Source organism: Cibotium barometz, chromosome 31, assembly GCF_041138505.1.
Source record: "Cibotium barometz isolate CiBa-2024 chromosome 31, ASM4113850v1, whole genome shotgun sequence".
Classification (NCBI taxonomy): Eukaryota; Viridiplantae; Streptophyta; class Polypodiopsida; order Cyatheales; family Cibotiaceae; genus Cibotium; species Cibotium barometz.
Genome location: NC_141076.1, coordinates 49,732,605 through 49,756,999, shown reverse-complemented (window position 1 = coordinate 49,756,999; position 24,395 = coordinate 49,732,605). Strand labels below are relative to the sequence as shown.

Here is a 24,395-nt window from a genome sequence, read left to right as displayed (position 1 = left end):
TTTGTTCTTTGGTGCTGTGGATATGGGTCCCCCCCTGTACGAACAAGGATGACAAGTTGAAAGGACCCAACTACACTCATTGGAAGCTTCAGATGCGGATCTGATTCATCCACAAGGGTTTTTGGGACATTGTTCAGGGCACTAAACGGAAGCCCGAGCGTCCTCAAAACTCTAGGCGGTGGACTCAGGATCAGGAGGATGAATTTGCTATGGAATTACAAGAATGGGAGAATCGGGACTCAAAGGCACATTCTGTGCTTTGTGCGGACCATCACCAAGGAGGTCTCAGCGGCAGTGCAAACTCTCACGAGTGCTCATCAGGTATGGTCAAAATTGGAGGATCTCTTTGCACGAGATTCATCTATGAGGGCAGTTACCTTGCAGGGGCAGCTCTACGGCTTGTTATTTCCTGAAAACAATTCTATGTAATCTTTTCTCATGAAGGCCAAGGTTATCCATGACCAGTTACTGGCTATGGGTGCTGCTTTGTCCTCTTCTCAGCTAGCTGCTCTTATCCTCACCAAGCTTCCTCCGGACTATGATGTTATTTCTCGATCTTTGCGGTGCCAGGTCACATCCACTCAGTTGGATTTTGATGATCTTAGCTCCCTACTTTTGAAGGAGGAGTCTGTTCTCATCTCACAGGGTAAATTGAAGGTGTCAGTCAATAGTTCTGACCAGGCACTTTCCTCAGTTCAGAAAAAAGGTCGGAGTCGCTGTCTCTCTTGCGCGAAAAGAGGACATCTGTCCAAGGATTGTTTGCCCAACAAGACCAAGGGCAAGGCTTCATCTCAAAGAAAAGGCATAGACACGACACAGGATAGTGATACAGATTCTAGTACCACTTGTAGGGCTCCTAGGGCGCTTCCGATTCACGAGACCCCAAATGGTGTGCTTCTCTAGTACACATGCAATTTCCCCCCATGTGCTTCTAGCCAGAAGAGGCTTGTGGGCGGGAGAGGGGGCTGATTACAGCTCCACCTATTGGTGCATGGGGACCGTGATTTGGAGTTCCACCTATTAGACATCTGGCAAGACATGGTTATCTTTGGTACAACAGAGATTATGAACTAGATCTATTCCAAGTTCATTGTTCGAGGCTTTTGGGACGTGATGTGTTTCGTCCATTGATGGGGATTATGGGCGCAGTGTGTCCAGCAGCTCATCATAAATTTTTAGAGTTCACTGCACACTTGTGTAGGAATTCGTAGCCAAGCAAAGTTCCTTGCTATTCGTGGTGGCATCTTGTTTTGAGGAAACAGGTTGGTGGATGCTCTCTTCGAGGTGATTTCAGTATTCGCGGTGCTGGAGGGCCCATGGTTGCATCTTCATCGACTCACTATGAGCTGCAGAGGGGGTGTTAGAATTGTGTATCTCAGTGTTTTGGGGCTTGACCATTTACCTGAGATTTTATTGGATTTTTCTCCTATTTATTTGTCCAGGGCCAGTCGGCCAGCCCTAGAAGCAGTCGGCCAGTTTCCTTTTGCACTATATAAGGAGTTCCCCATTATTCACTCTTTCATCCACTTCCCTTGCACATAGTTCAACATTCAGTTGCTGGCCATTGCCATTGTAAAGCTTTACTGCTATTATAAAAGGTGATCTTGTCCAACTCTTTCAATCTCCTTTGCACTCTCTCATATGTATACTGTACATGCTTTCGCTTGTGCTATCTCCTTCATGGATCTGTCTTTATGATATATAATCATGTTTTGTCGATATACATTAAATTAGGTACCTTGGCAAGACTTTGGACATTATATTAGGTCTATCTCTTGTGTAAATGCAGCATTAGGTGATGAATGTTAATCAATGTTAATTAAGCCAGCTTCTGCAATCATGTTATAGTGCATCTTGCTACGACCCTCAAGACATGGGAGAGTTCCAAGTCTCCGATTTAACAAGTTCAGAAGCACATAAGGGCAAAGAGATTTTACAAGATGAAGCTATCAAGGCCACAAAGAGTAAGAACAATTCTAGTGAGGAAGTGTCACGTATGCACCTTTCTTGAGAGCAGTTCCAGCCAAGCAAATAGCCGGCCAATCGATTATTTTAACATGTTAGTTGTACATTAGGAGTGCAGGATTGTGTCTAGCTATTTGGCCCTCCTAGCTCTATTTCACATAATGAAACCCATGCCCAAACACCAGACAGGTGGAAGAAGACATGGGGACAGGGTCCATAAGGTTTGATTAAGAAAAAGCACCATTCTTGGTCAAAAATCAAGAAAAAGCAAAAAGTCAAACAAGGTTGACTGCGAGCCAAGGCACCATTGGAAAGAGGAGACTAAGCCGGACCAAAAAGCTAAGAGCCGCTTTTTCAAAAAGTAGCTACAGGGCCAAAAAGCAAGACCTTGAAGCTAGAAAAGCAAAACAAGAACTTTTGACTAAAGTTGAGTAATATTTTACTATTAAAAAGACCAAAAGCGAAGTATAAGGCAAAAGCAAAGCAAAAGCATCACTTTTTGGCAAAAAGCAAGGCTTGCCCAAGTATAAAAGAAGCATGAGCCTCTCTTGAGCATCAAGTTGAAGAAGAACCTCTTCATCGCGTTGCCATCTTCGTTGAAGCGTGGAGATCCTCTTCTCCATCATCATCTACTTGATCATGAACCAAATCATGGAGTTTTTCATCGTTGCCCGCTAAATCAGAGTGCCTCCATCAATTGTTGCCCTACGTCATCACATGTATGTACCACTATACGGGCATGTACGGGCTGAAATTTCAAAAACCCTAAAAACTTCTTTTTGGAGGTTTTCATCACTCGAAAAACAATAAAACAGGTTTTATATCAGTTGTCTTGCGAGAAAGAGATTTTACATGGTTTCCTTCATCGACAAGGCTATAGGAGTTGTGGAGATTACTCATGGAATGAGTGAGTGATTTTTGGACTTGGATATGGATCTGAACTTGGACTTGGACTTGGCCTTGGACTTGGACTTGGATTTGGAGTTGGATCTAAACTTGGACTTGGACTTCGCTTTGAACTTGGACTTGGATATGGATTCATTGGACTTGGATTCATTGGATTTGGTACTAGACTGGTAAGAGATTCTTGTGGGTCATCCTCGTGGTTTGCTCGGCATCAGAGATCTCGTGCCTAGACATCGACATCGACTTGGATATCCTACATTAGCATATCTGTTTGTTTTGTATACATTGATTGTATTGATCCTGGCCAGCGTGCTGTTGAATTGTTCCTGAATAAATTCCTGAAAGGGGGCGGGCCTATTCCACGCTCAGTGTGGTGTATCGTGGAGGATCCCTATTCCCTTATCTGCCTCCCCTCTCTCTATATATCTTTATCTCTTGGACACATGGTTGAGTCTGTCATGATACGCCCCACTGGGCTTACACTGGTATCACAGCAGGATTTCTCTTTAAGAAACTTTCTTGGGGTGACAGAGCCATGTCGAGAGCAGAGGGAACCCAAGGGACTAATGAAGGGAACAACTATGAGGCCAGATGAGGACTTCAAGATGGGAACCAAGGCCGACAGTCTTTCTCATGAGACCATAGCCATGACATCAAATGAGTACCATGACTTTCAACAATCCAGACAGTTTCTCCAAGATGAAGAATTCCTAGCTTGGAGAGCTAGGAAGGAAAAGGACCAAAGAAGCGCTCGAATGTTTGAAGATTTCATCAAGGATCGAGCCACCGAAGCTGAAGGAGTTGAAGCTGCTAAAGCTTATCTTCGGGCCAAAGAAGTCACCATTGCAGAAGGATCCAGAGCTACCCGCTCTATTTCTCATGGAGGAGACAAGGAAGCTACTCCTAGACCTACTCTCTCAGATGCAATTTCCTTGGGACATGTAAGGGAAAGGAAGGCAAAGAAGCTAGAGAGATCGAAGATCATCAGATTGACGTCATACCAAGAAGTTCGACGAATGGTTTGTAGTGGTGTTTAGCCCATTCCATGTTTCGACAAAGAAAGGCGTGGAATCTTTGTGGACCAAAGCACAAACAAAACCCTTTTGAAGCATTGAGACTTTATGCTAGCAAAGAACCTGTGTTGGTTATTCTAGACCTTTTTGTCGTTGAACATGATGAGATTGCATTGGAGCAGTCTTGAACCAAGCAGGCCATATTCTGGACTATGAATGTCAAAGACAACAAGGAAGCAGATGCGTTATCTCGGAGACCCCTGAGCTATGCGGTTTCTATGGGTTACCATATGGATTTCACTTTGATGAAGGATCCTTATGCTACCAAAGAGGATTTCAAAGATGTTTTGGAACAAATTGCAGATTCGATATTTGGTGACTTTTATGTCATCAAGTAGGGTTTTCTTATGATGCAAACCCAAGTTATGTGTGACACAAGGAATTGAGGCCAAAGTAATGGAAGAGTGTCATGCTCCTTGGACCTTTCAGATTACCAAGAAGGTCAACCATGTATGTCATTGGTCGAACCTTTCAGTTTATGGAAACCATGTATAGGGTTACCCCCAGAGGAGCTTGTATTGAAGGATCCATCAGGGATGGAAGAGCCAAAACAATCCGTGTTTCATTCTGTGAGAAAAAGAGGAAAGGCATGGTCAGAAAGTTTCTCTTGGAAATGGATGCGAAATGGATGCCAGAGAAGTACTTCAAGGACTATCCACATATGCTTCGAGTTTATGAGGAAGCAGTTGGTTCAAATATATTTAAAGTACAGGTATATCGACGTCTTGTGATCAAGACAGATTCAAGAGGGAGAGATTGTACCTCTAGCTCTCTTCATTGTATATATATATTGGATTGGAATTGATCATTATTCTACTTATAATGATTACTTGGACATGCTCTAGTTTGGGTGGCAACGATGCTCGGTAGCCCAAGGAGCAAGATATAAAAGGACATTAAACTTTATGTTTGGTTTGTCAGAAGGCCAAGTTTGATCGACAAACAACAGCAGGATTATTGCACCCATTGAATGTTCTATGGGAGAGTATTGCTATGGAATTTATCTTTGGATTGCCAAAGTCAAGGAATGATGGTATATGGATCTTTCAGATTACCAAGAAGGTCAACCATGTATGTCATTGGTTGGACCTTTCAGATCACTGGAGGATATATAATGCCTTCCATGACAGTTTATGGAAACCATGTATAGGGTTACCCCAGAGGAGCTTGTATTGAAGGATCAGGGATGGAAGAGCCAAAACAATCTATGTTTCATTTTGTGAGAAAAAGAGGAAAGACGTGGTCAAAAAGTTTCTCTTGGAAATGGATACGAAATGGATGCCAGAGAAGTACTTCAAGGACTATCCAAATATACTTGGAGTTTATGAGGAAGCGGTTGGTTCAAATATATTTAAAGTACATGTATATCGACGTCTTGTGATCAAGACAGATTCAAGAGGGAGAGATTGTACCTCTAGCTCTCTTCATTGTATATATATATTGCATTGGAATTGATCATTATTCTGCTTATAATGATTACTTGGGCATGCTCTAGTTTGGGTGGCAACGATGCTCGGTAGCCCTAGGAGCAAGATTTATATTTGGATGGCAACGATACCAGATGACCCATTGGACGGCAACGTTGCCTGAACGAGATTTGTATTTGGCTGGCAACGATGCCAGAATGAGATTTGTATGTGGAAGGCAACGATGCCAGATATCTTGGACTTTGCAACCAGGCGGTCATTGCGACCAGATGGCCCAGATGACTAAATTGGATTTCGCAATCGGGTGGTCATTGCGACCATATGGCCAAGATGACTGTATTGGACTTCGCAATCGCGTGGTCATTGCAACCAGATTGCATACTTGTTTGTTGACTAGCTTTTGTCTAGTTTTTGCAAGAGGTAAGTATGCATTTATTTTATCTAACACATGTGACAGGCCATGAAGAAGTACCATCAAGAACAAAGCCATTGGTTGAAGAAAAGGCAGAGATGTTGCGAGATGAGCAGATAACACCACATAGACCAGATGCACAAGCTCACCAGATGGGGCTAGTACCAGGAACATATGGATATACCTTGAAAACATATGGATGTACATGATGTACTTGGAACACATGAATATACATGGAACATATCAATGTGCTTGGAACACTTGGAGTCTGTAGTTGAACACAACTGCGATATAAGAGGGAGGGAATGTAACTATTTGGCCCTCCTAGCTCTATTTCACATGATGAAACCCATGCCCAAAGAAGACATGGAGACAGGGTCCATAAGGTTTGATTAAGAAAAGACACCATTCTTGGTCAAAAAGCAAGAAAAAGAAAAAAGTCAAACAAGATTGACCTAGAGCCAAGGGAACCATTGGAAAAAGGAGACTAAGCCAGACCAAAAAGCTAAACGCCGCTTTTTCAAAAAGCAACTCCAGGGCCAAAAAGCAAGGCCCTAAAGCTAGAAAAGCAAAACAAAAACTTTTGACTAAAGTCGAGTAATATTTTACTATTAAAAAGACCAAAAGCAAAGTAAAAGGCAAAAGCATCACTTTTTGGCAAAAAGCAAGGCTTCCCCAAGTATAGAAGAAGCATGAGCCTCTCTTGAGCATCAAGTTGAAGAAGAACCTCTTCATTGTGTTGCCATCTTCGTTGAAGCGTGGAGATCCTCTTCTCCATCATCATCTACTTGATCATGAACCAAATCATGGAGTTTTTCATCGCTGCCCGCTGATTCAGAGTGCCTCCATCAATTGTTGCACCATGTCATCACCTGTACGTACGACTTTACGGATCCGTACAGCTATACAAAACTTGTACGGATTGAAATTTCCAAAACCCTAAAAACTGCTTTTGGGAGGTTTTTATCACCCGAAAACCATTAAAATAGTTTTTAAATCCGTTTTCTTGCGAGAAAGAGCTTTTTCATGGTTTCCTTCATCGACAAGGCTATAGGCATTGTCGAGATTACTCATGGGATGAGCAAGTGATTCTTGGACTTGGATTTGAATCTGCACTTGGACTTGGATCTGGATCTGGATGTGAGCTTGGACTTGGATATGGATTCATTGGACTTGGATTCATTGGACTTGGATTCATTGGATTTGGATATTGGATCTGGTACTAGCCCAGTGAGAGATTCTTGTGGGTCATCCTCGTGGTGTGCTCGGCATCAAAGATCTCGTGCCTAGACATCAACATCAACTTGGATATCCTACATCGGCATATCTATTTGTTTTGTATACATTGATTGTATTAATCCTGGCTAGCGTGCTTGTGGATTGTTCCTGAATAAATTCTTGAAAGGGGGCAGGTGCCAGGGCCTATTCCCTGCTCAGTGTGGTGTATTGTAAAAGATCCCTATTCCCTTTTCTGTCTCGACTCTCCCCTCTCTATATCTTTATCCCTTGGACACATGGTTGAGTCTGTCACAGCACTCCCTGCTAGGCTTACAGTGCTAGGCCACAAGAGCCTTTGTTTTGCGATCTCACAAAACTGCCGCGGAATATGGAGAGCTGACACCTCGAGTAGGCAAAAAATGCATGCAGGAACAGACTGTGCAGTGGGAATTTCCTGCCAACGATTCCGTTAGGACTTCACTGTGGAAGGAGGAAGTTTCCAGCTAGGTATACGAGGCAGAGTCTTCACAGTCATCGAAGGAGCTAGGTTTTGATAGTGTGCACAAAGCGGAAGCAAGGAGAGCACTAGAATCTGCTGAACTGAGAGTGCAAGAGAGAGAGAGATCTGAAGCCAATAAGCTGAATATACTGCAGTGAATGCAATCCCGAGCAAGAGACAAAATAGTCTCATAAGTGAAGGATATAAAAGGAAGCAAGTGTGTCAACACATGAACCACGCAACTCAACAATGAAGATACGGAATGGGAGAGGCCACCCCACCTATATATAGGTAAAGGGGCTGGCCGACTGGAGCTATAGCACCCGGGCTATGAAAAACACCAAGAAAAAGGGGGAAAATAAGGGTGGCCAGCCCACAACCAAGGGCCATAACAGGGAACAAATAAGGGCAAATATATGGGAAGCATATGGGGATGAAATATGCTAACACCAAGAACCCAACGATGGCAATGCAACTCTGATTGTTGTTGGGTTTTATGCTGTGTATGCACCCAGAGGAGTGCTAGTAATCATCAGTAGATTACTGGGGCACTTTTTACTTCAGTTAGTGGAGGTTTTTTCCCCCAGTTTAGCTTAGTTTCACTTATAACAGTTTATAAGTGTTTTGGTCCACCCGGCACACTTTATGGCCGGACATGTGAACACATCTTTTAGGTCACTTCATTATGTGGCTATTGTACTTCACATAATAATACTGAATACAACAAGAGTCGTGTTCTCTCTCTCTGCTCTCTACGTTTGTGTTTGCAGTACCTCCAAACCCTAACCCTAACAGCTGAAAGCCTTCATTTGGTATCAGAGCAACCAGGTTGGCCTGCCCTTGCCTTGCCCGTACTGTTCCACACCACCATTCGTACAGGCCATCTTCATTAGCTTCGCCTCCAACAGCCCGTACCCTACAGAGCTGTCCCGTACAGGCTACTGTCCTGCTCCGTACACTGTGCCTGCCCGTACTGTTCCACACCTACGCAGACAGCGCCGTCAACCTCCGTACACACCTGCGCGGACAGGCGACCTGCACCTGCATCATTCCGTACAGGCGACCTACTGCGTACCTGTTCAGTACCAGTCGACTGTACCTGCTGCGCATATTTGAAGTCAAGAGTCGACTGCAGCTTCCGTACCTGCTTCCGTACAGTACTGGTACCTGCTTCCGTACAGTAATGGTACATGCTTCCGTACAGTACCACGACTGCAGCTACTGTGTACCTGCACAGTACAGTCGACTGTACTTGTTCCTTACAGGACACCAGAACCTGCTCCGTTCAGTTGTGGTAAGCTTTACAAGTTTTGAAATTTGGGCATTTTTCTCTGTGAAAATCTTCTGGCAGATACGGGCAGATTTTCTTGCAAAGAAATCTCTACAGGTTTCTTGCAAGGTTTTGGGTGCAGTAACTTTGGGCATTTTGGCACAGTGTAATCCATTTGTGCTGCTCTACTCAGTCAGTGGTGCATTGTTTTGCACATTCAGAGGATTGAGAGTGCAGGCATATTTGGGTTAGCTGTATTCAATGGAGTACAGTTGCTTTCAGGGTTCTTGCTATTGGGTTTTTGATACACAACAACATTGTGCATTGGCAATGGCAAATCAACAGCAGAGTGATGTATTCACGTATTTGTCTAAGGAAGACAAATTGGACGGCACGAACTACTCCTTGTGGAGTTTTATGCTGAGAAATGTGCTCGTGGCAAAAGGTCTTTGGGATTTTGTTAGTGGTGATGAACCACGTCCAGGTCCATTGGCTCCAGACACTCCTCCCCAAGGGGGTGCTCGTGGACGAGGACAACAGGTACAGGCACCAAGTCAGCCATTGCCTGTTCAAAGAACAAATGCTCAGAAGACATGGGATGCCAGAGATGCACAAGCCTTGTCACTCATTGCATTGTCAGTACAGAGGTCTATTATACCTCATATTCGTTCAGCCGGCTCTTCACGAAATGCATGGGTGACTTTGGAGCAGATGTATGCTGCTCGTAATGAGGCTTGAATCTCGTTTTTGAAGAGAGAGCTGGAAAATCAGAAAATGCATGAAGGAGATGATATGTCTAGCCACTTAAACAAGCTGAAGGATTTGAGAGAGCAACTCATCAATGTGGATGAGATTATTCCTGAGACACAGCTTGTGTCCACCATCTTGCACTCTTTGCCAAGATCTTACTTGGCTTTTCATACCTCTTTGAACCTCAGCATGAGGAATGATGTTAAACCCCTTAAGTATCAGGAACTTGTTGCTCTCTTGCTACAAGAAGAGCAAATCAGGAAGAATATGAATATGAACACAAGTGCTGAACAAGCATTTACTACAGGTCAAAAAGGGAAAGGCAAATCTCAGCCAAAGAGTTCAAATCAGAATTCAGGTGATGGTGGTTCATCTCAGGATACCAAGAAAGGTGATGGACAGCCCAAGAAGAAGGGCAAATGTCATTACTGTAAGAAGCCACGTCACTACATCACAGAGTGTAGAAAGAGGATTGCCAAAGAGAAGGCAAAGGAATCTGGCATGTCTGTAAATGATGCCTCTAAAGCTCCTCCAGAGACTGCTTCTTTTGTTGAGGACAGGGATTACTGTTTCTATACATGCAGCTATGATGCCTCTTGGTCTTCACAGGCACTCAGTATGACAGAGCATGCATGTACTTGGTATTTTGATAGTGGTGCTTCAGAGCATATCACATCTCGCAGGGATTTGTTTTGTCATGTTGGCCCTGCCCCTGTTGGCAAAACTGTTCAGTGTGCCAACAATGCTTCATATCCTGTTCGTGGCATTGGGGAGATTCAACTCACAGCCATTGATGGCTCTATTCTTCGCCTTACAGATGCCTTATATGTACCAGGGATAAAGAAGAATTTGTTGTCCATTTCTTCTTTAGCACATTGTGGTATGCAAGTCCACCTTGATGATGACAAATGCATGGTCAGAGACAAAGCTAATGCTTTGACCTTGATGCTTACTGGTACATTATGTCATGGACTTTATCAGTTGGATGCATTTCAGCTAGTGGATCAGTCTGCTTATAATGCATTCACTCTTACTCCAGCTATGGTTGATGCGGAGTTATGGCATGCTCGCATGGGGCATGTAAATTTTGGTAGTCTTATGCTTATGCAGCGACATAACATGTTTACAGACCTACTTCTTATGGAGAAGCCTCCAGATCACATTTGTGAAGGATGTATTTTGGGAAAAATGCATCGGTTTTCCTTCCCACGTGATCAGGCTCTACGAGCAACTGAAAAGTTGCAGCTTATACACAGTGATCTTTGTGGTCCCATGCAGACGAAGTCATTAGGAGGTTGCTTCTATTTTGCTACATTTATTGATGACTTCTCTCGTATATGCTGGGTCAATCCTTTGACACAGAAATCACAGGTATATGATGCATTTTTAGCCTTTGTAGCACTTGCTGAAACAGAGTCAGGATGCAAGGTTAAGACTCTCCGTTCTAACCGAGGGAGGGAATATATGTCACACATGTTGAATTCCTTTCTTGAGAGTAGAGGTATAAAACATCAGTATACTACTCCTTATACTCCACAGCAGAATGGGGTTGCAGAAAGGAAGAATCGGTCACTCGTGGAGATGGCCAGATGTATGGTAAAGACAAAGAAGCTACCACATATCTTTTGGGTGGAAGCTGTCATGTGTGCTTGTCATATTTTGAATCGATGTCCCACAAAGGCATTGGTTTCCATTACTCCTTTTGAGGCTTGGCATGGCCGCAAGCCTTCGGTATCACATTTTCGTACTTTTGGGTGTCTTGCATATGCACACATACCCAAAGAGTTGAGGAGGAAGTTGGATGATAAAGCCACAAAATGCATTTTTGTTGGGTATAGCCGTGAGAGCAAGGGCTACCGGTTATATGACCCACTATCCAGGAAGATATTCACTAGTCGGGATGTGATTTTTGATGAAAAATCAGAAATATCCAAGGCTGGTTATGATGCAAATCAGGCTGAAAATGATGTGTTTGAAGGTCTACTACCTATGGAGTTTCATTCCACAGTTGGTGATCCAACTCATGAGGGTACAGGACAGCCAGCAAATCATGAAGGTGGTGCAGAAATTCAGCAGCAGCTTGAGCCAGAAGCTGAACCAAATATGGGGCAGCAGGCACCACAGGTCAGACACATACCTAGATGGTATTTGAGGACATTACAGGACAGCCATCTAGAGGGTCCTCTTGCTGGTCGTACTCGTAGGGAGACACGGACCAATGAGCATGTACACATCATGGATTTGAATATGGTTATGGCAGCCAGTTTACAGGATGATGATGAGCCTGATTCATTTGTGGATGCACGAGACAATGTGCATTGGAACAAAGCCATGCAGGATGAGCTTGATTCTATTAAAAGGAATCAAACATGGGATTTGGTTGATCTGCCCAAAGGCAAGAAAGCCATTGGTACTAAGTGGGTCTATAAGTTGAAAAGACATGCAGATGGATCCATTGACAGGTACAAAGCCCGTCTAGTTGCAAAGGGCTATGCACAGAAGAAGGGCATTGATTATGAGGAGACATTTGCTCCTACATCCCGTATGTCGACACTAAGGTATGTCATTCCATTGGCTGCACATCATGGTTGGGTTGTTCACCAGTTGGACATCAAGACTGCTTTCCTACATGGGGACCTCGAGGAGGAAGTTTATGTATATCAGCCCATAGGTTTTGCAGAACATGGTCATGAAGGGAAAGTATGCAGGCTGAAAAAGGCCTTGTATGGTTTGAAACAAGCTCCACGAGCTTGGTATGCAAAGATAGATGCTTTCCTACTCACTTAAGGATTTGTGAACAGTCCATCTGAAGCCACTTTGTATGTAAAGAAAGAAGAGAAAGATATGCTGGTCATCAGTCTTTATGTAGATGATCTCTTGCTCATGGGATCAAATGATGACAAAATTGCAGCTTTTAAAGAGATACTACAACAGACATTTGACATGTCTGATTTGGGGCTCGTACACTACTATTTGGGCATACAGTTTGTGCAGGATAACAGAGGCATTGGGTTGTTGCAATCTCGGTATGTTGCTAAACTTCTGGAGAAGTTTAAATTTCAGGATTGCAAGCCTATTAGCACTCTTATGGAGCCTGGGATGAAACTGTCACTACAAGATGACAGTATTTCCTTTGATGCCACTACATATGCTCAGGCTGTTGGGTGCCTTATTTATTTGTGTACTACACGGCCAGATATTCAGTATGTCGTATCTCAGTTCAGCAGATTCATGCACAGCCCGCGATTGTCACATTGGCAAGCTGTGAAGCGTGTATTCCGGTATTTGCAGGGTACCTTGTCTCTTGGATTGCTTTATCCTGAGGGGAGTGACATGCATTTATACGCTTACAGTGATTCAGATTGGGCTGGTGATTTTGATACCAGACATTCCACTAGTGGAAATTGTTTCTTTCTTGGCTCTTCATGCATTTCTTGGCTAAGCAAGAAACAAACCACAGTGGCCACTTCATCTTGTGAGGCAGAGTACAGAGCAGCCTACACTACTACTGTTGAGTGTGTTTGGCTGCGTCGTCTCATGACGGATATGGATATTTCAGTGGAGGAGCCTACACCTATCTATACTGATAGTCAGAGTGCCATTGCTGTGGCCAGGAATCCTGTGTTTCATGCTCGCACGAAACACATTGAGATTCACTATCATTTTGTTCTTCGGGAGAGACTCCAGGCAGGTGATATCAGTCTGATCTACTGTCCTACAGATCAGAATGTGGCAGACATCTTCACCAAGGCATTACCACGTCCGAAATTCGAAGGATTCCGCACTGCTTTGAATGTGTTTCCTTTTGGTGGATGATGTACAGTGATCACATATCACTCCAGGGGGGTTTGTTGGGTTTTATGCTGTGTATGCACCCAGAGGAGTGCTAGTGATCATCAGTAGATTACTGGGACACTGTTTACTTCAGTTAGTGGAGGTTTTTTCCCCCAGTTGTTTCACTTATAACAGTTTATAAGTGTTTTGGTCCACCCGACACACTTTATGGCCGGATATGTGAACACATCTTTTAGGTCACTTCATTATGTGGCTATTGTACTTCACATAATAATACTGAATACAACAAGAGTCGTGTTCTTTCTCTCTGCTCTCTACGTTTGTGTTTGCAATACCTCCAAACCCTAACCCTAACAGCTGAAAGCCTTCAATTGTCACACCAAGAAGAGTAGATCCGCTAGGAGAAAAGCCAAGCTCTCCCAATAATCTCCGCAACCAAATCGCCTCACATGCAGCATAACAAGCTACTCGATACTCTGCCTCTATAGAGGAAAGCGCCAAGTAGGTTGCTTTTTACTGCTCCATGAAATGGCTCCCGACCCAAGTGAGAAAACAAAACCAGTGGTTGAATGCCGAGTATCCGGATCTCCAACCCAATCTAAATCAGTCCATCCAAGAAGAGTGCACCTCTGGCCATAAATATGCCAAAGTCCAAAGTACCACTCAAGTACCGAAGCACCCTAAGAGCACACTACCAATGGTGCTAACAAGGCTTGGATGTGAAAGAACTCAATAAACTGACTCTGAAACATACATCCAATCGGGAGTAGGTCAACCATACCAAACATCCGACGACAACCCGATACTGTCCCAAATCAATCCCAAGAGAAGTATCAAGAAGAGAAAGCTTCTCACTAGTATCCATAGGAGAGGATACTGATCTGCATCCAATCATCTCAAACTTGTCAAGAATCTCCCGTGTGTACTTCTGCTAAGAAAAGAAAATTCCCCGAGGGGTGTACCAAATCTCAAAGCCAAGAAAGTAATGTAGAAGGCCAAGATCCATCATCTCAAACTCTTTCTCCAAAGCATCCATGACTAAACGGATCCTCACAGAATAAGAACCTATAAAAATGAGGTCATCAACATAGACCACAATGATAACAACCAAGCCCCTCTCAAGGAGGATATAAAGGTTCGAATCTACATGAGAGCAACACAGAGGCCAAGCTTCTGAAAGAACCCATCTAGGATAAAGAAGGGCTGAATTTAAGAATGAGAGAGGGAGAAAGCCTTTCTAGCAAGGCATAGCGCTTCAGATTATCATTTTAAAGATAACAAAAATTAGAAAACCATTAAAAGAATAAAGAAAAAGTAAGATTTCTAACTTACATAAATTTCTGAGAGCTTTCCTTTGGCTTGATGATTTGAGGGATCTACTACTCTTGTTTGCAACAAGAGTGGCCACCAATTCTTTAGAAGAAAACTAATGAATTATTATGAAATTCATAGTTCTTGCCTCTAGGTGGAGCAAAGTAACAGTGCATAAAACACTATTAAGCTTTAACAAAGGGGGAGGCTTCTACTATAGGAAAAAGTGAGCCTCTAACCAAGAAAACTGATTCTAGAATTTTTCAGATCAGTTTGGTCAATTTTTGACCATTTTTAGGTCAATTTAGCTCACTTTTTGGATCTAGTTAAAGCAGGAGAGAGGTGGACCATCTATGATGTCCTCCAAGAGCAAAAATGGTGTGAATGATAGTCATCCAAGCCGTCGGAGCGAAGGTCTCATCAAAGTCGACCCCAGGGCGTTGAGCATAGCCCTTGGCAACCAACCTCACCTTGTGCTTGTCCAAGCTGCCATCAACTTTGTACTTTGTTTTGAACATCCACCACACACCAATCACCTTGCGCTATTGCGACCTAGGCACCAAAGTCCAAGTGCCAATCCGTTCTATAGCATCAAGCTCTGCCTGCATAGCATGACACTAGGGCTCAAGAGAAAGAGCCTCGTCCACAGAAGTGGGATCAGAAGGACCATGAATAATAGAGGACATATGAGCATAGTTTACAAAAACGTTGCCCTCAGGAATTTGTTTTCCTATAACTCTGGAAGATCGCCTAAGAGCACCAGGTGGAGGAGTGGAAGGAAGCTCTCTTAACCCAAAATCACGAACTAGCTGATAATACCATCCAGGCCAAGGTGGTTCCAAACGTAGTGAACGATACGTTTAGCACGTTTGGAAAACGTGCTAAAAAGATTCCAAACGTAGTGAACGCTACCCCCGATATATATATATATATATATATATATATATATATATATATACAAAATTTATAGTTTACTTATAAAATTTTGAAATATGAAGTCTGAAGATTCATCAATGAACATTAAAGCACTTACTAATACTATACAACCTTTAGTTTCAATTTTGCGGGAGGGAGATGGGAGAGACTTGAGCGTGTGCGGGAGAGAGAGAGAGAGAGTTGAGCGCCGCATAGAGACGTCCGCAGGAGAAGACTTGAGCGCCGCACAGAGACACCGCACAAAGGCCGCCACACGCACGAAGGAAAAGCAAAAAAAAAAAAAGATGTTGACTTGCGTCCGTTTTTTAACCTATAAAATAAAAAGTGCACGTTCACTACGCTTCCAAACGTTAGTGAACGTTTCAAACGTTTGCAACGTTTGGATTACATCCAAACGTAGTTTGGATGCAACTATGATCCAGGCTCCGATCTACTCGAGCTCGCTAGAGGAGCAACATCATCATCATCATCATCTAAATGAGAATTCACAGCTAGAGGTGTAACAGAAACAGGGGGAGGAGGAGGAGGTGGAGGAAGAAGAAGCTCATCACCCCCATCTGAAGATGTAGGAGTCTCGTCAAACACCACATCATGGCTCACAACAACTTTGCCGGCTTGTTGATCATAAAGATGATATGCCTTGGACACAAAACTATATCCAAGAAAAGTCATACGCTGAGACTTCGAGTCCAACTTGGAGCGATGCTCCTTGGGCACATGCACATACGCCAAACAACCTGTCACCAGCCTGGACATTTCCCAGTCTGAAAGGGGTCTGGTGGACTCCAGGATGTTTAAATATTTGGAAAGTACAAGCTTTGGGAATGGGGGATTATCCTAGAATACAAAGGACCACACTCCTAAAATTTAGGAGAGTTGCTATTTTTGGCCCGACTCCAATGGAAATTCTGTTCGCGTCATTACATCTGGAATTGAGCATATACCAAGAGTTGGCAAAGTGCCTATGACAGAATGTCTACCAGTTGGGATATTTTTAGAGGTAAAGATTATGGAAGGACCCATCTCTTAGATTGGGACATGTGGCAAGAAAGTGGACCAAAGTGAGACAAGTGGCCTGACACTTGTTATAAAGTGGATCAAAGTGAGACAAGTGGCCTCACACTTGTCACTTCAGCTATTGTGTGGCTCTCCACTTGTCATTGTAGCCTTCTCTTGCCATTTTAGCTCATGGGAGGCCTAAATCTATAAATTGGAGCCCTCTCTCTTCATTAATAGAGGCTCTCTTGCTGCACACTAGCCTCTACCACCGTTACCGGGTGCCCTAATGATGGCTACTCTCTTTCTCTCTCTCTTGAAGGCTGCCCATGAAGAATACCGGCTGTTGGGGACTGTTTTGGAAGCTTCCATCGCGAAGAAATACTAAAGGCAAGGGTATTTAATCATTTATTATGATTTCTAGCCATTGTACTTCTTGTACCAGCATTTGTACTTGTTGTACTTGCTATACTAGCCTTGTACTAGCTGTACCAACTTTGTACTTGCTGTACCACCCATTGTACCGACTGTACCAGCTTCTGTACTTGGTGTACCTTTTGTACCAGCCACCGTACTGGCTGTACCAGCCACTGTACCTGCTGTACCAGCCCTTGTACTGGCTGTACCAGCTTCTGTACTTGCTGTACCACCCATTGTATCGGCTGTACCAGCTTCTGTACTTACTGTACCTGCTGTACCAACCACCATACCGGCTGTTCCAGCCTCTGTACCTGCTATACCAACCACTATACCGGCTGTACCAGCCATTGTACCTGCGGTACCGGCTGAATGGAGAGTTGTACTTGTTGTACCCTTTCTATTGCATGAAGACCCGTGGTTTTTGGGGAAGAATTAGTACCCACACGGAGGTATATGGATTATATTGTTGGCTCGGCATTTCTACAGCCTATGTTCCGGCTTGGTTGCCTCGTGTTGGGCTGTGTTATGGCATTTGTATATGGATAATCCGGCATCTCCCGTGGGGGGAGTAAGGCCCTCAAAGCTTGTACATGATATTATTCTCCTTGGGTAATAAAATACTCCAAGGGGGGGGTCGGCCCATTCCAGCCTCTATGTGGTGTCACACGTGCAAGCTCCATTTTCAGCATTTCTGGATGTTTTGTCCAGCTTTATGTTTTATGCAAAGTGATGATGGATATGTGATAAGGATGTGGCCATGTTTAAATGTTTTAATATGCATTGATGGTATCAACAAGTGTGTCAAAGGCCCTAGTCCCCTGGGCACCCGTTCGCGAGTTTCACAACCAAATACCCACAAATGAGTAACAGAGGGCTTCTCACCATGGAAAGCCTCATATGGAGTTTTATCTCGAATAGTAGCGGTAGGAGACCTATTCTGAATATAGATAGCAGTAGAAGCCGCCTCAACCCACAAATGTCAAGGTAAAGAGGAGTGCTCAAGCATAGCACAGGCCATCTCCATGATAGTCCAATTCTTCCTCTCTGCAACTCCATTCTGTGATGGAGTGTATGATGTAGTAAGCTGTCTTCAAATGCCTCGATCCTTGCAATATTGCTGAAACTCCTAGGATGTAAACTCACCCCCTCTGTCAGTCCTGAGAACCTTGACCGAAGAACCGGTCTCTTTTTCCACCTCAGTCCTTCAATTACGAAAGTGCTGAAAAGCCTTATCCTTGGTCTGTAAAAAGAAAACCCAAGTAAATTTGGAGAAGTCATCCACCTTCACAAGCATGTACAACACCTTACTCAAAGACACGGTACTCATCGGACCACATAAGTCTGCATGAACAAGAGTAAGTGATGTCGAAGATCTGTGTGTCGCCTCCTTCGGAAAGGCGGCTTGGTGTTACTTCGCTTGTAAGCAAGAGGAACATAAAGAAGCTAGAGCCTTGATGGTCGGTAAATCCTCAACCAACCGATCCTTTGACGCTCATTAAAGAAGTTGATAGCTCAAATGGCCAAACCGTGCATGCCAAAGAGCTAAAGAAGAACCATGAGAGAGCAAAGCGCTCAATTTGTTTAGGCCACTATCCTGGACTCCCTGAGCCAAGATGTTATCCATCTCCTTATCTCACAAATAGTAATCTCGTAATGAGAGAAGATCACCTCTGCACCTTGAACTATAAGAGCACTCCCTGACAAAAGGTTAAATGCTGAATCCAGAATATCAGAGAAGTACCTCTTGTCGTCGGAGGAGCAGAAGATGGGAATGGTACCACGTCCATGAACTGGCACAAAATAGTCACGCAAGGTGATAATGCCTATCCTAGCAGAAAGGTCCTCGAACCAATCCCGATGAGATGTCATGCGAGCAGTAGCACCGCTATCCACAATCCAAGACCTAGACTGAGAAGTCACAAGCGCCAGCGTGCAAGAAGCACTAGCTAATAGGAGAATATTCTTCTTGATCTAGGACACCGTTGTAGAGGTAGAGTCCTTTCCTTCTTCATCCCGCTTCTTCTTGTGACATTGGGGTTGTTTATGACCCTTGTTGCGGTTGTTTATGACCCTTGTTGCCACGGTAGTGACACTCCACATCTTTGTTTTTAGAAGATTTATCTTTATCTTTGTCGTTGTCCTTGGAGTTCTTGTCAGAATCCCCTTTCCCTTTCTTCTATTGATTCTTCCCTTTATCTCGGGCAGCCAAAGCTCCATTAGAACTAATGGAGGGGAGCACTTTCTCCCAAGTAATTGGAACGGCACGAGGAGAAGAACCAAGAGACTGAAAGTAAGCATCAAACCTCTCTGGAAGCTTGGAGAGAAGGCGAATAGCGATATCCTATGTAGAGATATTGTTGCCATATACAACAAGCTTGTCTTGGAGATCTTTCATCTTCGTGATGAAAGTAGATAAGAAGGAAAGGCAGAAACCAAAAGATTCATAAGTTACTTTCCCAAAGCCAAAATCCGTCCTGGAGACTTAATCTCATAAAGATCTGCAAGGGCCTTCCAAACTTCATGTGCCGCATCTGTTGTACGAACATGAGAGAGAACAGAATCCAGACAATTCAAAATGAGAAAGGAGAAAACACGACAATCATTTGCTGCCCAAGCATCAACCTGTGCCTGAGTCACACCAACAGTAGAGAGGATGGGAGGGGTAGCATTGGCAACTGTGACTAGCCAGTCCCAAAGATCCACTCCACCCAAGGCCGACTTCACCTTCACCTTCCACAATGTATAGTTGGAGCCATCCAACTTGGCACTCTCAGAGAACATATGAACCACAATCGAGGCAACCATCACTGAACTCGGGCTCAACTCTCATAAAAGAAAACGCACAACTCACCACAGGTACCAAGCAGCTACCAAAGCCAGAATCCACACAAGACCCCCTTCTGCCAGTGACATGAGTCCAATGGAGAAGAAAACACTGCCAACAAAGGGGCTGCAGACCTGAAAATACACGCCGACCAGCTTCCACACCTCAGATGAGAAAAACGCTGAAGAGAAGGTACTTTCAGGCTGAGAACAATGTAGAGCAACCAGCAGCAACTGTCCAGAAAACGCAGCAACCAGAGGGCTGCAAATCTGAAAAATGCAAAGGAGAACGGCTGTAGACAGGGCAGAATATGGGGCAGCAGAAAAACGCTTATCCTAGAGCGATGATACCATGATACAAGACCCTTGGCATCTTCCAGAGTTTGGGCGCAATCCCAACAGCCTGTGTTTCTTGCAGTCCGATAGGAGGAGCACCAGCCCCAACCTCTCTGGACTTCACAAGTTTTATGTGGATGAGTGGGCTTGTGGTCGCCGGGGCATGATTGGCATCTTAGTGGGCACCACGTTTTCTGATCACGCTCTGGTTATTCTTGCCTTAGAGGACTAGGATTCCGGACAGCCTCGTACAGGACCCCAAGATATGCAACGAGGTAGAGCAGATATGGGCAGGATTGGATTTTATCTCAAGCTCCGCCATGAGCACCTTGGATGTGGGCCTTGGTGAGATCAGCAAATTTTTGCAGGAGGCAGCACAGAGTGGATTGGATGGATTTCGTGAGCAGTAGAGGTGCTTGAGGAGGGGTCTCGCGTTTCTCGAGCGGCTTCAGGAGAGTTCCCGCGATAACCCATGGATTGAGAGTCAGTTAGCTGCCGCCTGCACGAAGATCAAATCCATCGAGAAGAGGAGGTTGGAGTACAGGTACCATGCCAGAGCTTCCTTTTGGACTTAGGCCAGAGATAGAGTCACGGGGGACTTCTTTGAGATTGCAGGCCCCCATAGGTGGAGAGATGGTATTCGCAGGCTTTGAGGCCAAGATGGAGTTACTGTTTCTGACCCCCCCCCCCCCCAGCTGAGGGCCCTCACGACATTTTTTTTTTGATCCCTCCTCACGGGTGCCCCATTATCCCCACAGGCGATGGACGCGCATGAGAGTGTTTGGCGGCACACAAGAGAGGTGGTTCCTCCCGCTCTACAATCCTTATTGACTCCCTCACAGCAGAGGAGCTGGCGGAGGCATTGATGACTCTCCCCATGGGAGAATGCCTGGGTGCGGACGGGCTTCCAGCTTCTTTCTTTCTTCGCCACTGGGATTTCATGGAAGGCGGCCTTCGAGCAGCCTTCGATGAGATTATGATCGCAAGTGCCATGCCAGAGAGGCTTTCAGAGGGTTTGATACACTTGATTCCTAAGGAGAGTGGTGACAGATTGGAGATTCGGCAGTGGTGGAGACCCATCATCCTTCTTGGGACCACCTACAAAATCTTGGCCAAGGCCATCAGCCGAAGACTTCAACCTTTCCTCCCTGACTTGATCCCTGACACAGGATTTGTTCAGGATCGGAGCATTCTGGACAACATCTTCACTTTCTAGGAAGCGAGAGCAGGACCTCATAGTGCTCCTCCTAGACTTTGAGAAAGCTTATGATAGGGTTGATTGGAGATTTCTCGAGGGCACGATGCACCGGATGGGGTTCCTAGTGGAGTGGATCCGTGGTGTTTCAGGACTTTACTCAGGGTCTCATAGTTATGTTCTCATACAGGGAGCCCGAGGCGACAGATTCCCCCTTTCTCGCTCGGTCCGGCAAGGCTATCCACTGGCATCTTACCTTTTCCTTTTCGTTACTGAGGCCATGAGCAGTTTCCTCTCTGCTCATGAGACGGGACTTCAAGGATTGCGTCTTCCCCTCCGTGCTCAGGAGGAGTTGCTGGACTCAAAGTTTGCAAATGGCACAACAGTATACCTATCCGGCGATGTTGGAAATCTCCAGAGATTTACTGAGGCGATTGAGATCTTTTGCCGCGCATCAAGAGCGTCAACTGGCACAAGTCGTGTGGTTTCTATGTAGGCTCTGCACCCACCCCAACTTGGCGGCTAGCTGAGGCTTTCCAATGGATCCCGAGGGGCACTCCTAGTCTGCTATCTACGATGCCATGTGGGCATCGATATCTCTCTGGAACAGCAGCTTGCCCCTCTTCTTCTAAGCATTCGAAAGAAGCTTTAGTACTGGAGTTCTGCGAGGCTATCTCTAGCTGGTCGAGTGGTGGTGACGAACCAAGTCCTTGCTATGTGGTACATTACTTCTTGTTAGGCCTTCTCCTGAGCTTGCATTGGTCAAGTACAACATTTGATTCGAAACTTCTTGTGGGCCGGCAGTGATGGGAGGCTTGTCGGGCCAAGGTGGCCTGGAGAGTGATCATTCATCCACGATGCAAAGAGCGTCGAGGCATCATTGACCCTGCCATTCAGAGCCACGCCCTGCTAGGCAAAGTGATTGTTAGAGGACTCCTTCCTAGTGGTGAGCCCTGGAAGAACTTCCTCTTGGCCCGGATTTCAGCCTGTAACCCAAGCCTAGGGGGTCCTTGGCCGCAGAGCACTAGATGGATCTTCACTGAGATGCGGGCCCACAAATTTAGTCCTGCGTTTCAAGATAGATTTGCAGACAGCCTACTCCGAGCTTGGGATCACCTCAGGCCGGCTCTTAGGCAGTTAGTCTCGATAGCCGCAGAGGAGCGTCTTTGGCAGCCCTTGATTTGGAACCCCTGATCCGTTTACCTAGTGGCCACATGTTGGGGCCCGACCTCATGTATCATGGAGAGCACTAAGCATAGGACCCGCTGTTACGCTTTCTTTTTGTCAAATCTCGAAGCATTGTACATAGTGTCTATGTGTACATAGGTGAGTCAAGCAAGCAAGGGGGTACTTCCAAGTGATCATTAGTGTGTTTTTAGTATCCACATGTATATTCACATGATTGTGTTTGCCATAACAACAGGTGTCTCCTTCCCTATGTGGTGATCTCTTGGGTGGGCGACGGCTTGTAAAATCCAAGGAGGTCTTCTTTCCTTGGGGATGGTGGTTCTTGAAAAGTGATTTGCAGAGGTTTTGGTGTTCTTGATTGGTGGGTTTAGCACTTTTGGGAGACATTGCTATAGAGGTGCCCGTGCTTTTGTTTCCCCGACAGTGTTTTGGTGCCCCCACTCAGGAAGTGTTTCAAGTGACCTTCAGGTTATAGGTTTACAGGTTTTGGCAACATGGCAACAACTAAGTTTCCAGAGTTTCATGGTCAAATAGGTGAAGATGCAAATGATTTCATTGAGCAAATGGAGTTTGCTTGTTTGCTTGCCGACAAGCAAGAAACAGCGATTATGTTGAGGATCCTCCAATTTTGTTTAAAGGGTGATGCAAGGACTTGGTTGAGGGAATATGAAGCTCAATTGCATGTGGCTCAACCACCTCAAGCTACAACTTATGAAGGAGTAAAGAGAGCTTTCCTTGAGAGGTTTTGCAAGGTGGAGGATGCGGATAAGGTATGGCACTCTATTCAGGGTCTTGTTCAGGGTGAAAATCAAAGTGTGGATGCTTACTTGAAGCAATTCAATGAGTTGCGGGATAGATGGTGTGTGTCTTTGGGACATGAGAATCCTCCTACCATGTTGAAGAAGGATAGGTTTCTTGGTAGCTTGAAGGGTAGTATACACTTGAAGGTAGAGCTAAAGAAGCCAAGGTCTTTTGATGAGGCAGTGGAGATAGCAAAGAATAAAGAGTGGAAGATGCAACGTCTAAATCAGCTTGGTGTGTGTGTGGAGCCAAAAATGGAGGTGAAGGTTGTTGACCATCCAAGGATGCTTGTTAGAGAGCCATTGACAGGGCATGGTGAACAGGTACCTCAAGGGACAACATGTGGTGTTGCTTCAAGGGATGCAGAGGCTCTTCATAAAGACATGCAAGAAGTTGTGGGTCTCATGAAGAACCTTAGTGTGAACATGATGGGAGGTGGAAGAGGCCAAGGCTATGGTTATGGTCGTGGCTATGGAAGTTATGAGGCACCCGCAGGTGGTAGAGGTAGAGGTACATATGGAAGAGGAGAGGTGTTCCAATGCTACAATTGTGGTGAGTGGGGTCATAAGAGCCCTCAATGTGACAAGCCAAAGAGGATGGGTGGTGACATGTTTCCTCTTCCATCCAACAAGCGCTCTCATGACTATGGTATTGAGATCAAGAATGAAGCAGGGCCAAGTGGTTTAACCGCGGAGGAGAAAGGCAAAACAAAGGTACTAAGCATGATTGGTTTGAAAAAAGAAGGGGCTGATTTGGAAGCTCTTGTTATGCCTTTGGGTAAGAGGACTACGAGGGATCAAGAGGGTAATGGTTTGGGTCCAAGCAAGAAGAAAGGGAAGCAAGTTGAAACAAGGGCAACTAAAGAGAAGAAGAAGAGGAAACCCAAGCAACACTACAATGCGGCGGATCTACCTTTGGGTGAGGGACAACCAAATTATAGCTTGAGGGCTGATTTGGTAAGTAGAAGGGCTGACATAACATTTTCTCAACTTATGGAGCTTTGTCCAAAGTTAAAGAGGCAATGGAAGCAGGTAGTCAACCCTATAAAAGGTGAACCTACAAAAGGGTCTGTAA

At 44.8% G+C, this 24,395-nt stretch overlaps 1 protein-coding gene across 1 annotated transcript in view; it reads right to left on the bottom strand.

The window, feature by feature from the left end:
- LOC147620981 (putative receptor-like protein kinase At1g80870) overlaps window positions 1-24,395 on the bottom strand; it is a 70,508-nt gene that overhangs the window by 18,127 nt on the left and 27,986 nt on the right.